We start from the raw sequence: 12,674 nt of genomic DNA on the forward strand, positions 1-12,674 counted from the left end.
CTGTGAGAAAGTCTGTCACCAGAGGAGGTCGCAATCTTAGACCATAAAAGATTGCCGTAGCTCCTCGTTCACACAAAAAACATCCCTTTTCAGGGCTACCCTACATTCTAGAAAAGAAATAATCATTCCATTGCCTATGATATGTTAGTCAGTTAGAAAAAATTAGAAGTGCGTCTATAAGCACATGAATTCTTTATCTTGATTAGAATGTGCGTGCATAAGCATTTTCTTTAAGCTGCTTGTCAAACATTTTAAAATATGTATTGTCAGTAGAAAAAAGTGAATGAGAGTTTCTTTTAGGTCCGCGCGTTTTTGGTGATAATATGGATAATGTAAGATTTGGGACGTTCATTCCATTCAGCCAGAGAACGTCGACCGGTGAACATCGTGAGCAGTGCATGGCAGCCGACCACGTGCTACGAGGCAGTGCAGTGCAGCCTACCGCCAGCTGATTAGCGAAGTTTCAACTGGACGACTATGATACAGAGAACATCGTGAGCAGTCCATTGCAGCCAACCACGTGCTACGAAGCAGTGCAGTGCAGCCTACCGCCAGCTGATTAGCGAAGTTACACTGGAAGACTGAACGCCACAGAGAATTATCCCGGACAGCAAGATTCTAGGGAATAGAGTTATGGAGGGAGCGAGGAGTGGACATAGCTGCGGCATGTGGGCAGTGACCAACCAGCAAAACAAAGCAACAAAGGGGGCGCGGCCTTAACATGGAGCATGCAGCCCACGGAAACCTAGCTACCCAGCCTTCTCAACCGCTGAAACAGTGGAGTACCAGTGACTTGCGGGATATTAGCATAGAATGAATCCCCTATGCCGAAAAGTCGTCATGACTGATAACCTATCAGTGGAGACCAATCCGGACCTGTCGGTGACGTTCCCGAGCTCGATTTGAAAAGGTCGAGCAAAGTAACAAATTGCCTGGTTGAATGGTTGGTTCTCATTTTGGCTAGAGAACCTATTTGATAATATCTATTTTTACAATTTACCAAATTTGAGCTGTTTTGGTACCGCCGTTTAAATTTTTATACCTATTCTTTACCATGCGTGACTCACTGTTATAAGTCGTTTAGACTTGATCGATTGGTTTACATTTTAATATTTTATGTACACTATGTACACTAAATTCAAACTTGTACGTAAATATTTATTCAAAATTTATAACTCATATAATTTGATTAATTGCAGAGGTGGCTTACACACTATTGGTATATTTTTGTCCATTAGCAAAACTGGAATCGATTTGAAATAAGTACAGGCTGGCGTTTTGGGGAGTACTTGACGTCCATGGCTGGCTTTCCGAGCACCTTTTCCTCCTTTACCACGCTCGGATAACGTACACGTGGCAGTATGTGGAACGATTTCCACCTACCACAAGACCAGGTGTCCTAATGTGACGTCATCGCTGCAGACCAATCGTAGCGGGCGTCACATACTGCTTGGGTTGACACCTGGGGCATTTCAATCCAACTAAGAAACATGAGTGTGTGGTGTGACTATTCCCACTCATGTTTAAAGCCTTTCAGTCAGGTTGTTAGGGACTTGTTAGTCCTACACTTGAGTGGCTAAATTTAAAAGTAATCTGTGAGTGCATAAAAGCCTGGGGGATGAGGCTCTCATTCCTTCCCCCAGGAGTAATTAAAAATCACGCGGTGCGTGAATAAAACAGTGATGCATGGTCTAGGGAGCGAAATATCACTTTAATTCAACTAAGCAAGCAAGCAAGCAAGATTTGGGTGTCAGGGATGTTTTCCTTCACGCCCGTGCCTAAAGTATTTATAGGAAGCACTCGTCAGTCTGGCCACCCATTGTCATCGAGACAACATTAAAATGAGCAATAGAGTCGCCAGACTGTTGGAACTCCAGATGCACCTGGAATACGCCAGGCGCCTCCTGCATGAGCTGGCAGCGGAGGCCATTGTAGAAGAAGGTATGATGAAAGAGAAGGAGGAGTAGAGAAGGAAGAAAGAAGAGGAAGAAAAGAATAGAGGGATCCTGTCTCACCCCATGCTGAGAAAAAGTTGTGAGGTGAAGCCTGTGGTGAGGGCACCTGCACAGGCAATAAGAGCACCACAGCCAGTAGCTGAACCACAGCCACAACGTACACAGGAGGCAAGGAGACCAATTCACCCTCGAATGAGACACGTAAGAGAGAGGGAACAACGGCAACAAGTGTTCACTATCCCTCAAACGTAGGAGTGGGATAGTGAAGCCACTCAACCCCGTCTGCTCTTCCAACCACAAGAGTGAATTGGAACAATGATTGGAGTCGGCGTTGTGTCTGTGGTGCCAGACCCGGAAGGTGCAACTGTTAGCCAGGTGCATCTGGAGTTCCAGAAAAACAGCCCTTTTCAGGGCTACCCAAAGCTCTAGAAAAGAAACTATTCAATTTGCCAATTGTGTGAGTGTGGAGTAGTGTGATTATAAACTCTCACTCTTTTCCTAGTGTAACTGTGTGTGTGATTGTATGAGCTCAAGTACGTTTGTGTGGATAGTAGATTATTGGGTTTTGTAAGCGCTCACGTACGTTTGTGTAAATAGTAGAGTGTGTGGTTTTTTAGCCTTCCCTTCTGTGTGGATGGTATGTTTGGGTTTTGATTTTGCTTCTTCGTGTATGAAGACAGTATAATTGGGTTTGATTTTATGGTTTCTTCGCGTGTGTGGATAGCATATTTGTTATGTTTTTGCTGTTTCGCGTGTGTGGATAGTAGATTTTGAGTTTGATTTTGCTGCTTCGCATGTGTGGATAGTATTTTTTGGTTATGTTTTTTGCTGCTTCTCGTGTGTGGATAGTAAATTTGAGTTTGATTTTGCTGCTTCGCGTGTGTGGATAGTATATTATGGTTATGTTTTTTGCTGCTTCGCGTATGTGAATAGTATATTTTGAGTTTGATTTTGCTGCTTCGCGTGTGTGGATAGTATATTATGGTTATGTATTTTTGCTGATTCGCGTGTGTGAATAGTATATTTTGAGTTTGATTTTGCTGCTTCGCGTGTGTGGATAGTATATTTTGGTTATGATTTTGCTGCTTCGCGTGTGTGGATAGTATATTTGTGGTTAGTTATTTGTCTCCTCACCTATGTGTGGATAGTAGATAATATGAGAAGAGAAAAATAGGGGATGTTTTGCTTCACGTCCGTGCTTTAGATATAAAAGGCAAAGCATTCGTCATTCGCGCCATTCTATGGAATAAAGGAAAGACGATGGTAGCAGTAACGGAGTTGTTTAACAAGTTCAGAGATAGCTATTTCTGGATAATAGATGAAATATACGTGATGGAAAAGTTAGAAAAGGAATTAAAGTATGATGGAAGTCAAGATTATGTGACAAGTTTGAAAATAGCTAGAGACCTGGTACAAGGAATGATTGAGGAAGAAGTGGAAAGAATAAGAGGATTGATTGACCCACCTTATGTGAGAGTGGGAAGTTTAAAGGAAGCACTTGAGAGTGTCATCCAAGTCAGGTGCTTCCTAGAAGACAGCTTTTATTGGACTAACTGGTGGTACGTAAAGTGGGGTCTAAACCAGCTGATAAAAGCAGAAGAACTCATCAGAAAGGTAATGAAGGTAGAAGTGAACAAGATAAAAGAAAAATGGAGTAAAGAAAGAAAGGAAGAAGAGAATATGAAGAGGAAAGGGGAGTTTGAAAGATTGAATAATAATTGGATGAAAATACAAGACAAGTTTAGAGTAATGGGTCATCCAGACTGGATGCCGGACAAGGAAATGAAGAAGAAAGGAATCATTGAAAAAGTCAGGCAATGGCTAAAGAGTTGGAAGAAGAAGAAGAAGAAGAAGAAGAAGAAGAAGAAGAAGAAGAAGAAGAAGAAGAAGAAGAAGAAGAACCCAAAGGCCATTTCATGGCCCCTCATTTGCCTCGAAAAGAAATTTACTTTCTTGCCTAACCCTCAGAATCAGTGTCTGTCTATTGTCTGTGTTATCTCTGTACACCCCCTGCTCTTTGCTCAGTAATGTGACGTCAACTCCCCTTAGTTGCTACAGTGTTACCAATCTCCCCTACCGTGACGTCAGATGCTATCTTTCCCTTTGTCGCTATACAAACCCAATAGTCCCATGTTCCACTTCCCTTGACTCTATACAGACCCAGAGTGTACTTTAACGTACATGTCGCTATACAGGCCCAAGGTGTCTGGTAATGCTCATTCCATTGTCGCTATACAGGCCCAGGGGGTGGTTCGTAATGTTAATTCCCATTGTCGCCAGGGTGGCACACTACACTACTTGCACCTATTGACAGAAGAAAGGAAGAAAGAGCACATTAGTTCTGATTGCTACAAATTGAAAAATAAGCAACATAATCAAGACAGACCTATTCCAAATGATCTTATTTCTTGGAAGTTATGGTCACCATCATGTACTGAAAGCAATCCATATGTTACTCAAACAAACCACAGTCTGACTTTATTATGGAGAATTATGAAGCATTCATAACTAAAGAACTTATGTCACTCATTAGTGATTCTGCCAATCCTATCCTTTTTCAAATTTTAAGGGACACTGAAGCTTCTCGGAGTTTTATTATCAGGTACTTTTTTCTGAGAAGTCTTTTTCTAATGAAAGTGTTCTTATTGAGGCACTAAAATGTGGCTTTTTTATTGTTTCTTTCCATTGTGTTGATTTGTCATCCGACGTATTCTCAGGACCCGTGACAGTTGCCACAGTGTCGTCTTTACCTATTGAGGGTATGCATTTATTACTAGTATTATGTATATTTGATTTAATTATATCTTATTTAATATATATTTATTTCAGTTTAATTGCTTGTCAGTTTTATGTTTTTATATTTTTCATTACATGATATTTATTCACTAGAGATGATACTTTTTTAGAAATCAGGTGTTGATCTAAATCCTGACCTTGTTTCAGAATTTGTAGCAACCATGGTAAACAAGTTCTATTTTATTTTAAAATTAATAGTTGTTTTCAAGGTCATGACAGGACTTTGTCTTTAAGATATAAACAATTTGCTTTTATTTCTTATTTCTTAAAAAATGATTGGTTTTCGTCAGGGTCACACTGGGTAAACGTGATCTGTAACAAGTACTTACTTCTGTAAACTTCCAGAAGATGATCACATGAAGCCCATTTAACCCACCTTTTGGAGAATTAATCTCAGTAGAAGTTGGGCTGTTAAACTGTTAGTTGTATGTTGTGCTGTTTGGAGTTATTTCAAGTTACTTGGTTTGGAGTTATTTCAAATTACTTGGATTCAAAAGGATTAATTCCATTATTTTTCTGAAAAATACGTGTGCTCATGTTATATTGTGGAACGAGAACAGTTTTTTTTATATAAAAAAATTCTTCAGCTATCATAAACCTGAGTGATAATTCTTGTTTCTACAAGGAACTGTAGACTTCAACACTACAGATTGCAGCATACGTCATCGTCTTCCATCTTGGATTCGAACGTGAAATCAGTAGAACATTTTGCTATTAGGACTACTAAATTTGTATTATCGGATTATTTTTGGATTATATTTGGATTTGATTCTATACAACCGTATGTTCATATTTTGTTTTCATTTTTACAGAATGTTTTCTAGGGGAATATACTCTTGTATTTTCAATGCTTGTTGTTTGCACTCTTTCTTGTGTTACTGTTTATTCGAGCCTAAACAAGTGACATAAGACTAGGCAATGACCTAGCTGGAGATACGGTTGTTGCTATTGTTTGAAAAATGGGGTCCTTATGAGAAAATGGAGACCACCTGATGTATCGCTGATTATGAGTGGTCAGTGAGCTATCACGGTAGGATAAGTCATATAGATAAATCCCATCAAAAGATCTAACATAATTTTATGGACCAAAATTTAAGAGTAATGTTTGTAAATACTGTAGATCTTGTAACACTTGTAAAATGGTAGGAAAATGTAACCAAAAGATACCTAAAGCTCATTTACTACAAATTCCTGCATTTGACGAACTATTTAGTAGAATAATGGTAGACTGCGTAGTTCCATTACCTAAGACCAGGTCAAGCAACCGATACTTGTTGACCCGAATATGCTCGTCAACAAGGTGTCCAGAGGACATTCCTTTACGGAACATTAAGACTAAAACTATAGTCAATGCTTTAAAAATGTATTTACACTTTTTTAAGGTATATCCTTACTTAGGTGTCGCCAACGTGACAACAGTCTGTAAAGCTTGTAAAATTACAAAGGATCTATATAAATATGATCTAAAATAGATGCTGACTTATGCGATAACAATTATTAATAATAATCTTAATAATACGACTTAATGGCACCCTTGGATTAATTTCTCATTAGCTGATGGGTTTGGACTGTTCTATAAAAATTAAATAACTTCGCATCGGTTGGGCCAAGTCATGAATAGACAGTCCCGGGCATAACGAGTAGTAAGATTCGTTACGTGGGACATATTGTAAAATATAGTCGCAGTAGAAGGTGTATCTAAGGAAGGAGCTCAGCAAACAGATTCATTCCTATTTTGGACTTGTCCTTATTTCTTGTCTTCCTTTTCTAAGTCTGCAGACGTATTTTATGTTGTACTTTGATATTATTCGAGAGGTAAAAACATTTGCTTGGACTGTTCAGTGGAAATACAAAGTGCTGATTATTTGGACTATACTATTATTCTGGAACCGTTGTGAATTGTTCAAAGAAATTCTGGACTAATCAACCTTCACAACGTTACAGTTCTTGGCAGATCAGTATATTTCCGGTTTTGATACTGTAAGTTCCTCACTCATTTTCATTCATAACTTTTATAATTAAATTTTTTGTTAAGTTTTACTTATTCTGTCGCCATAACATCGTAACGATGTACGTACGTATGTATGTATGTATGTATGTATGTATGTATGTATGTATGTATGTATGTATGTATGTATGTATGTATGTATGCATGCATGTATGTATGTATGTATGTATGTATGTATGTATGTATGTATGTATGTATGTATGTATGTGTGTATGTGTGTGCATGTATATATGTGTGTTTGTGTGTGTATGTATATATGTGTATGTATGTATATGTGTGTGTATGTATATGTGTGTGTATGTATATGTGTGTATGTATATGTGTATGCATGTGTGTACGTATGTATGTGTATGCATGTGTGTGTATGTGTGTGTGTGTGTATGTATGTATACACGCAATTCCATCCATCTTTCTGCAGAATATATTTCAGAAAAATATTTTGCATAGCGACGAAAACTTTAAAATATTCAGTTCAGAAACGTACCTTCTTGTACATTAAGTTATGTAAATTAAATTTTGCATCATGAAACTGCATCTATTAATGATCTCGATAATTGCCATTTCGCTATGTTTCAATAATTGACATTTTATTATGATCTTGATAATGCCATTTTATTATGATGTCGATAATTGCCATTTTGTTTTGATGTCGATAATTGCCATTTTATTATGATGTCGATGATTGCCATTTCATTATGATCTCGATAATTGCACAAAAGATGGGGTAGGTGTAAAACCATGAACACACTCACACTCGCGTGAACTGAGACGCATGAAAAACGATCAATTGTGTGTTTGACTATATTTAATCAACATGTCAACGTATCTGATATTCATTTAATGTCGACGTAAGTGATCTTCTTTTCAGCTTTTCGCGCCAACTTGAATTCAAATTTTAGAAATATACTTGCCTATCTGAAAATTAAAATTTCTTAAAGGAAAGGAGATTTAATTCAAACACAACCTAGAAAGGTCTTACGTATTAAAACATACTTTCCGTCTTATTTTTCAATATAACCATAAGACAGCGAAGGCACATTTAAAATCCTGACGGTTAGGTCACATGCACCATGATGCAAATATGACGTAATAGCCTTCCTACGGCACGTGACATGCCAACTGAAAAACCTAAACTCCCTCATTCGCAGAAAGTCTATTGACTTGATTTCTCTCTCTGCGCGCGTGCGCGCGCGCGCGCACACACACACACACACACACACACGCACACATACATACATACATACATACATACATGCATACATGCATACATACATATATACATACATACATACATTGACATCTTAAATTGAGTAGCATTGAATGCAGGCAAAACAAAGCATATCGACTCGATGAATCTGTTAAAGTTCTTATAACTTTAGCAAAGGAAGTTTTTATTTCTGGAAAAATGTTTGAATCTTCTTACTTAAATAATAGAAAATAATGTATTGATCTGATGAAATATGCGAAATTAGCTTGTTAACATCATATTATGATACAGACTGCTGCTAAGATTCATTGATGTTAGAAATGTTTCAATGTACATAATACGAACTGCTAGAAAGATTTAACAATATAAGCGTTTGAGTGATTATGATAGAGGCGGCTGCAAAGATTCGTCCATATAAGAAGTATTTAAATCTGAGAAGTTCTAAATTGTTTCTTACAAGAAAGGCTGCTAACATTCATCTATATACGAAGTGTTCATATGTTTCGTACTAGGCATGTTTATATCTCTGCTTTTAAATATGTTTTACAACCATTTGAAATCATTGGTTCATGAGTCCAGTCCTAAGCATTGATACATTGGTACCACACTGAGGGACATATTTCCGGCATGCATTGTTGCTACGCTCGGCTTTTCAAAGAATTCATCTCTTATGCGATCAAAACTTTACTCGGAGAACTTTTGTACTGTACGTGCCTTGGGTTTGAAACTACTATCTGCACCAGTGCGACTTCTGCCTTGATTTGCAACCTTATTGCCTCTTAATCATAATACAATACGTGAGATTACAATGCAAGTAGAATTAAAAAGAATTCAGGACCAAATCTTCCTTGTTTCTGTAACGTGTATTAATCACATTATAACTGTCGTTAGGCTATTCACATGGATTTTAAAGAAAAAGAGTAAAATTATAAAAATTCAATTTACTATAAATAGACAAACTATCTATTTTGATGCCTTTGAACAATTCATTATCCACAGACAGGTAAAAATAGGATTCATTAATGAACCCGTAACCAATGGAAATGCGCGACATCCTAATACTTATGAAGCTCTAATGAAGTTATCCTGTATTTCATGACATATATATTCAAAACAAAGTGCTGTACGCACTTGATAGCATCAATACAGAGAAGCGACCGTTGTGCTTTTGGCAACGCGTGTCATCTGCAGAGTGGTTCTACAATAAACCTACTTTTCTGGTCTTCAATTTCCGGATTCTTTAATGATTTACTAAGTAGAGTACATCCGCAGAGAAAACCAATTTCAGAAGAAATCACAGATTTGAAAATAGTTTTAAACTGTCTTTTAAATAATTCATGAATATATAGAGGATATATTGCATCGTGTGATTCCAAAAACATCATATTTTAACGAGTGGCTAAGCCACGAGTTAAAATATATAGTTTTTATTACAACAAGATGAAATATATCCAATATTAACGAAGTAAAAGAAACTTCGCTTTTTATTTTATACCATACTTGCTCCAGATCAAACTCACTGTTTGGCACAAGAGCCTCACCCCACCCTCTTTTCGTCAATTCTTCTCACTTGCTTATACTGATCGTGTAATTATGCGTTACTTAAATAACCAGTACGATTTGGTTGACCTAATCTGTCCCATTAAATTACATTTTTGTCATTTTATATACTATTTGACCCTATCTGAAAACATTTCAAGTCCGATTCAGCAATGCATCACAGCGGTTTTGTGTTCGTGTTATCAACGAATTAAAGGCAAATAACTTCAGAAAGACGCTAAAGGCGTTTGGTCAAATTTCTTTCTCAAACGTTAATTTCCTTATCTGAACTGAGACAATTTCTATTTATTTGTTCTAGCTCACAGGTTACTTTTTATGGTGTTGCGGGGACAACTTTTGTAGGCACACACTATCAAGCGTCGCACGGCATGATGGGAAATCTTATATTTTCACACGTGAGGGTATATGTTTCACATGTGAAAATATAGAAATGAAAAATATACGAAAATTATTTTGCAAATAAGTCTATATTTCACACTTAGGTATATAATAAAATACATTTTTAATATTCATGGAAGAAAGCAATATTTCACGCAACGCAGACACGTCCTTTGCGCAGGCGTAAACTTTTCATGACGTCATGCAATATTATTATTGCCAACTGCTCGCCACCTAAAAATAACGCCACTTCCAGCATAAACCGTTACGAAACGTCATTTCCTTTATTGTAGCGACAATGTTATGATGAAAAGGTCGATAAATTTACTATGTCAACGCTGCATGCGGTAGCTAAAACATTACGTTTCCTATTTCATCCGTTAACTTCGGTCCATTCTTTCAAAAGCCAGGTTATTGTGTCGTACCAAAGACATTATGGCAGTGTTCTAGCCGATTTCAACCTGGGTTGGCAGTTGTGTTACATGATCTGTAAGCGGAGGTAATCCACTGTAAGAAGTATTGCTTTTGTTCTTGTGTATTTCTCCACTTTAATTTTGAGACTCGCACAGTCATTATATGCAATATTTCTATCATTAAACACACACTTAAAGCTGATCTCATTCTAATCGATTTTGCCTATTACAAATTTGTATTTGAAATTCTTGCATAATTAGACAAGATTTTTGCTGGTTGACCTGCTCCTTCAAGTAACGTAAAATGTATCCACTGATAGGAAATTTGATTGCTGCGCGAGTACTGTTTTTGTTTTACTTATGCTGACTCCGGGACATTTACGAGTGTTGCAGACGACAAGACGGTAAGCTATGGAGTCATTTACATTTTTTACGAAGTGGGTGAATGTCCGATTTTGTTGTCAGGGGGGCAAGAGTATGAGATACATGAAAAGGGCAAACTATTCCTGCCACATTTCCATTCATCGCAGGCTTTAGTGAACTTATTCTTTTGGCAACAGAATGGAGTTTGGGTTTTTTGTTGTTAAACGTTACTTCTTTGAACATCAATTTCAATATCAATTAATCATACACAATTACTTATTGTGATTAATGTTTATGTACAGATATCAACCGGTTGATTTATCTATGTAACAGTAATAATCAGTTTTATACTATTTTCCTAGAGTACTCGTTTAAAAATATAAATCGATCATACACGGTTTGCCTGGAGTATTATTGTAAGAATATCAGTCAATTATACACTCTTTGCCTGGAGTATTAATGTAAGAATATCAATCAGTCGTACACGGTTCGCCAAGAGTACTGATATAAGAATATCAATCATACAGTTTGCCTGGAGTACTAATGCAAGAATATCAATCAATAGTACACCATTTGCCTCGAATACTAATGCAAGAATATCAATTATACACCATTTGCCTCGAGTACTAATGTAAGAGTATCAATCATACACCATTTGCCTAGAGTACTAATGTAAGAATACCAATCATACACGGTTTGCCTGGAGTACGGATGTAAGAATATCAATCAATCATACACCATTTGCCTAGAGTACTAATGTAAGAATACCAATCATACACGGTTTGCCTGGAGTACGGATGTAAGAATATCAATCAATCATACACCATTTGCCTAGAGTACTAATGTAAGAATACCAATCATACACGGTTTGCCTGGAGTACGGATGTAAGAATATCAATCAATCATACACCATTTGCCTAGAGTACTAATGTAAGAATACCAATCATACACGGTTTGCCTGGAGTACGGATGTAAGAATATCAATCAATCATACACCATTTGCCTAGAGTACTAATGTAAGAATACCAATCATACACGGTTTGCCTGGAGTACGGATGTAAGAATATCAATCAATCATACACCATTTGCCTAGAGTACTAATGTAAGAATACCAATCATACACGGTTTGCCTGGAGTACGGATGTAAGAATATCAATCAATCATACACCATTTGCCTAGAGTACTAATGTAAGAATACCAATCATACACGGTTTGCCTGGAGTACGGATGTAAGAATATCAATCAATCATACACCATTTGCCTAGAGTACTAATGTAAGAATACCAATCATACACGGTTTGCCTGGAGTACGGATGTAAGAATATCAATCAATCATACACCATTTGCCTAGAGTACTAATGTAAGAATACCAATCATACACGGTTTGCCTGGAGTACGGATGTAAGAATATCAATCAATCATACACCATTTGCCTAGAGTACTAATGTAAGAATACCAATCATACACGGTTTGCCTGGAGTTCGGATGTAAGAATATCAATCAATCATACACCATTTGCCTAGAGTACTAATGTAAGAATACCAATCATACACGGTTTGCCTGGAGTACGGATGTAAGAATATCAATCAATCATACACCATTTGCCTAGAGTACTAATGTAAGAATACCAATCATACACGGTTTGCCTGGAGTACGGATGTAAGAATATCAATCAATCATACACCATTTGCCTAGAGTACTAATGTAAGAATACCAATCATACACGGTTTGCCTGGAGTACGGATGTAAGAATATCAATCAATCATACACCATTTGCCTAGAGTACTAATGTAAGAATACCAATCATACACGGTTTGCCTGGAGTACGGATGTAAGAATATCAATCAATCATACACCATTTGCCTAGAGTACTAATGTAAGAATACCAATCATACACGGTTTGCCTGGAGTTCGGATGTAAGAATATCAATCAATAGTACACCATTTGCCTGTAGTACTCAAACGTGGCCTTAAATCCTTACTTACAACATAGG

The sequence above is a fragment of the Sinohyriopsis cumingii genome, chromosome 4, assembly GCF_028554795.1.
Source record: "Sinohyriopsis cumingii isolate HCF-2022 chromosome 4, ASM2855479v2, whole genome shotgun sequence".
NCBI lineage: Eukaryota > Metazoa > Mollusca > Bivalvia > Unionida > Unionidae > Sinohyriopsis > Sinohyriopsis cumingii.